Raw genomic sequence first — 5,671 nt, 5'->3', positions numbered from 1 at the left:
CCAACTCTCACATCCATACATGACCACTGGAAAAACCATAGCCTTGACTAGACGGACCTTTGTTGGCAAAGTAATGTCCAATGTTAGCTAGTGAAAATAACAATCGTTTTCACCTCTCATCCTGCTACAGTTATGGGAAGTGGTATGGAAGGTGTCCTGAGGCATATCTTGTACTTGAGAATGTCCACATCATGATCAGAGGGCTGTAGGTTTGCTAGTTTGAGGTGCTAAAATGTTTGAAGTTAATTATTGGCAAAAAAAAAAAAAAATAGATTTGAAATGTGTGTTTATGCCATAGTGCAGAAGAATTGGATGCCAGGTATTATATTAGAAATAGTGTGTGGTTAATGGGGTGGTTTTCAAAAAAGATAATTACAACATTAAAAGGAGAGAGATGTGAATTTGTGAACATTAAATGTGGTACAAATGTGAACATTACATGTGGTACAAATATATGAACATTAAATGTGGTACAAATGTGAACTTTAAAATGGGAGAAAGTGAAAGTGAAGTCGCTCAGTCGTGTCCAACTCTTTGCGACCTCATGAGCAGTAGCCTGCACCAGGCTCCTCCGTCCATGGGATTTTCTAGGCAAGAGTACTGGAGTGGGTTGCCATTTCCTTCTCCAGGGAATCTTCCTGACCCAGGGATTGAACCCAGGTCTCCTGCATTGTAGACAGACGCTTTACCGTCTGAGCCACCAGGGAAGTAAAATGGGAGAAATGTGGTGCAAAACACAGGCTTGATTCAGACAGACCAATTAGGATATTACTGTAGCAGGTGGCACTAGTGGTAAAGAACCGGCCCCTAGTGGTAAAGAACACAGGAGATGCAGGTTTGATCACAAAGAAGTTATTTGATAATTCCTTGACTTTACAAGGCAAGAGAAAAAGAATAACAAGTGTATTTTAGAGGCTAGGAAAGTAGTGGAGTTAGTAACAGATTATAGGCTTCTGTACAGGGATTTGGAGAACAGAAGATAGGGAACAGTTGGAAGGACAACACATATGATGCTTCTAATCATGGAATTTTGTATCCATTAATATCTTTATATAAAGCTAACCTACTTCTTTGGATACATATATGTGCTGTGCTAAGTCACTTCAGCTGTGTCCAACTGTTTGTGACCCTATGGACTGCAGCCTGCCAGGATCCTCTGTCCATGGGATTCTCAAGGAGAGAATACTGAGGTGGGTTGCCATGCCCTCTTCCAGGGGATCCTTCTGACCCAGGGATTGAATCCACATTTCTTATGTCTCCTTCATTGATAGCGGTGTTCTTTATTATTAGTGCCAATATATGCATGCATACTCATACATATATATATACATACTCATGACTTTTTCTTTAAATGCATAATATAAACTCTGTACTGCAGGATTTTTTCCTTGTTCTATTCTCATATTTATTACTGTTGTTCATGAATTGGAAGACTCAATATTGTTATGTCAGTTCAACCAAAAATTGTTTCAATGAAATTCCAATAAAAATACCTAGGAATAAACTTAACCAAGGAAGTGGTTACTATACTATACTTTGAGAGCTGTAAAAAATTTATGAAGGTATTTGAAAATGATAAAGAAGGAAAGATATCTTGTGTTCTTGGATTGGAAGCATGAATAGTTTTAAGATACAATAGTTTTTAGACTACCCAAACAGTCTAAAGATTTAATGGCACTGTATCAAAATACCCCTGACATTTTCCCCAAAACTAGAACTGATACTCTTAAAATTTATATGGAACCACAGAAGATCTCAAATTGCTATATTAATCTTTAGGAAAAAAATGAAAACTGGAAGCATAACTGTCCCACACTTTAGACTACATTAATTAAAGCAGTATGGTGGGAATTTCCTGGTAGTCCAGTGGTTGGGACTCAGCACTTTCACTGCAGGGGCCTGGGTTTGGTCCCTGGTTGGGGAACTAAGATCTGTAAGCTGCTTGGCACAGGCAAAAAAGAGAGAGAGAGAGAGAAAGAGAGAGAGAGAGAGAAATAGAGAGAGAGAGAGAAAGAGAGAGAGAGAGAGAGAGAAAGTATGGCACTGGAACAAAAGAAAAAAAAAAGGACACAGAGATTAATGGCACAGAATACAGAGTCCAGAAATTAATCCACACATTTATGGTCAATTAATCTGTAATAAAGGAGGCAAGAAAATACAGTGGGCAGCTACATGTAAAAGAATGAGATTAGAACATTTCCTCACACCATATACAAAAATAAACCGAAAATGATGGGTTAAAGACCTAAATGTAAGTCCTGAAACCATAAAACTCCTAGAAGAGAACATAGGCAGAACACTTTGATGTACGTTGTAGCAATAGTTTTTTTGATCTGTCTCCTGAGATACATATAGCGCAATATTCATCAGTTCAGCTCAGTTCAGTCTCTCAGTCGTGTCTCTTTGTGACCCCATGAAAATCGCAGCACGCCAGGCCTCGTTGTCCATCACCAAATCCTGGAGTTCACTCAAACCCACATCCATCGAGTCGGTGATGCCATCCAGGCATCTCATCCTCTGTCGTCCCCTTCTCCTCCTGCCCCCAATCCCTCCCAGCATGAGTCTTTTCCAGTGAGTCAACTCTTCCCATGAGGTGGCCAAAGTACTGGAGTTTCAGCTTTAGCATCATTCCTTCCAAAGAACACCCAGGGCTGATCTCCTGTAGAATGGACTGCAAAGTATCATGTCTAGTAAAATTGATAACTCAACAATTTTCAACCATTTTAACTTCCAGGATTTCTCAGTTAAAACATTTGAGAAATGTCTGTGTGAATAAATCTAACCAGTTTATAAATGGCAAAATACTCGTGTACAAAAACAGTAGAACTAAAGAGTTAAAGGAAATGTAGATATTTCCAAAAATAATACAATAAGGGCCATAAGAAGGTATAGAAGACTGCTGACTCTTGGGGAAATGACCAACATATTAATGACAAAAAATACCTAACCCAGGTTTCAAAAATCACTTGGATATACAAGCCTACTTCCTATGGTTTGTACAACAATAAATGAGTTGAAGGAATTACAAATCATAAATAGTACACATATTTTCCCATGTATCATAAGGAAGATGATAAAGGAAAGCATTTTTGGTTTCTGTTTCACTCAGCTTTCTTAAAGTTCTGTCCTTTTATATGATACAGATTTTGAAAGTGTAAACTCATTCCTTGGACTAAAGATAAAACAATATAATAAATATATCTGCAGGCTAATACATTTAGCAAAAAATAAGATACTTATTAAAAATAATAAATGAGATTTTCTGTGTTAAATAAATGAACACTGTTTGGTGGTTATAAGAGTTGTAAGTTAAATTCAGATACTGATGGAAAAATAAAATGTGAAAAGTATGAAGTGAAGTGAAAGTTGCTTAGTCATTTCTGACTCTTTGCGACCCCATGAACTATGCAGTCCATGGAATTCTCCAGGCCAGAATACTGGAGTGAGTAGCCCTTCCCTTCTCCAGGGGATCTTCACAACCCAGGGATTGAACCCAGGTTTCCTGCATTGCAGGCGAGTTCTTTACCAACTGAGACACCAGGGTAGCCCATGAAAAGTATAAATAATTTTGTGTAGAAATATGTGTAGAAATAACATGCTGTGATGAGAGACTAAACGATTTCCTAGAGTGTAGCTAATTATTTTTTGACACTTTTGGGGATCTTCCAAATTTTATATTCCTATGTTTTGTGACTATTCTGTTGTGGTTCAGACTGTTTCATTGCCTGATCATTATGTACAGCAAAATGTGCTATCAGCTTGTACTTGGCTCCTTGAAACTGGATTACTAAATTAATCTTTTGATAATTTAGCACAGAACATAATTATTTTGATGGTATTTGGGTATCCACTTTTTCCTGTAGTATTCAGTTCAGTTCAGTCACTTAGTCGTGTCCGACTCTTTGTGACCCCATGAATGGCAGCATGCCAGGCCTCCCTGTCCATCATCAACTCCAGAGTTCACTCAGACTCACGTCCATCAAGTCGGTGATGACATCCAGCCATCTCATCCTCTGTTGTCCCCTTCTCCTCCTGCCCCCAATCCCTCCCAGGATCAGAGTCTTTTCCAATGAATCAACTCTTCGCATGAGGTGGCCAGAGTACTGGAGTTTCAGCTTCAGCATCATTCATTCCAAAGAAATCCCGGGGCTGATCTCCTTCAGAATGGACTGGTTGGATCTCCCTGCAGTCCAAGGGACTCTCAAGAGTCTTCTCCAACACCACAGTTCAAAAGCATCAATTCTTCGGTGCTCTGCTTTCTTCACAGTCCAACTCTCACATCCATACATGACCACTGGAAAAACCATAGCCTTGACTAGATGGACCTTTGTTGGCAAAGTAATGTCTCTGCTTTTCAATATGCTATCTAGGTTGGTCATAACTTGCCTTCCAAGGAGTGTCTTTTAATTTTATGGCTGCAGTCACCATCTGCAATGATTTTGGAGCCCCCCAAAATAAAGTCTGACACTGTTTCCCCATCTATTTGCCATTAAGTGATGGGACCAGAGGCCATGATGTTCATTTTCTGAATGTTCAGCTTTAAGCCAACTTTTTCACTCTTCTCTTTCACCTTCATCAAGAGGCTTTTTAGTTCCTCTTCACTTTATGCCATAAGTGTGGTGTCATCTGCATATATGAGGTTATTGATTTTTATCCCAGCAATCTTGATTCCAGTTTGTGCTTCTTCCAGCCCAGCATTTCTCATGATGTACTCTGCATATAAGTTAAATAAGCAGGTGACAATATACAGCCTTGATGCACTCCTTTTCCTATTTGGAACCAGTCTGTTGTTCCATGTCCAGTTCTAACTGTAGTATTGGGTTGGCCAAACATTTCATTCAGATTTTTCTACTGGATCTAACATCACAGAAATACAGACATATCGAGCCAAAATTTCAGAATCAATTATTCTGGAACTCTGGACACAAGCAAATGTTTATAACAATCAAGAAAGTGTTGAATAAAGAAAAATAAACTGAAACCATAGGAAAGGTTTGCAGCATTTTTATTTTCCCTTGTTCAGCCCGGTCTCTGGGTTTGTATTGGTCCTGGTAGTGGCAACCCTGTGTTCACTGTGTGGGACCTTGTTTACTAAGTTGAAGTAAAGTAGAACAGACCTTATTTTCACTTCTGCATTTTATGATTTTAATAGCTTAATTAATGTGTGGCTTGCTGTGATTTTCCTTATTCTAAATAACATCCATGTATGTTTCTAATTCTGAAAGAGATGGGAATATCACACCACCTGATCTGCCTCTTGAGAAATTTGTATGCAGGTCAGGAACCAACAGTTAGAACTGGACATGAGACAACAGACTGGTTCCAAATAGGAAAAGGAGTTTGTCAAGGCTGTATATTGTCACCCTGTTTATTTAACTTATATGCAGATTACATCATGAGAAACGCTGGACTGGAAGAAACACAAGCTGTAATCAAGATTGCCGGGAGAAATATCAATAACCTCAGATATGCAGATGACACCACCCTTATGGCAGAAAGTGAAGAGGAACTCAAAAGCCTTTTGATGGAAGTGAAAGTGGAGAGTGAAAAAGTTGGCTTAAAGCTCAACATTCAGAAAACAAAGATCATGGCATCCGGTCCCACCACTTCATGGGAAACAGATGGGGAAACAGTGTCAGACTTTATTTTTCTGGGCTCCAAAATCATTGCT

Source organism: Bison bison, unplaced genomic scaffold (genome assembly GCF_000754665.1).
Source record: "Bison bison bison isolate TAMUID 2011002044 unplaced genomic scaffold, Bison_UMD1.0 scf7180017864062, whole genome shotgun sequence".
NCBI classification, from domain to species: Eukaryota; Metazoa; Chordata; class Mammalia; order Artiodactyla; family Bovidae; genus Bison; species Bison bison.
The sequence above is the reverse complement of the archived record's forward strand: the minus strand, read 5'-3'. Positions refer to the sequence as shown.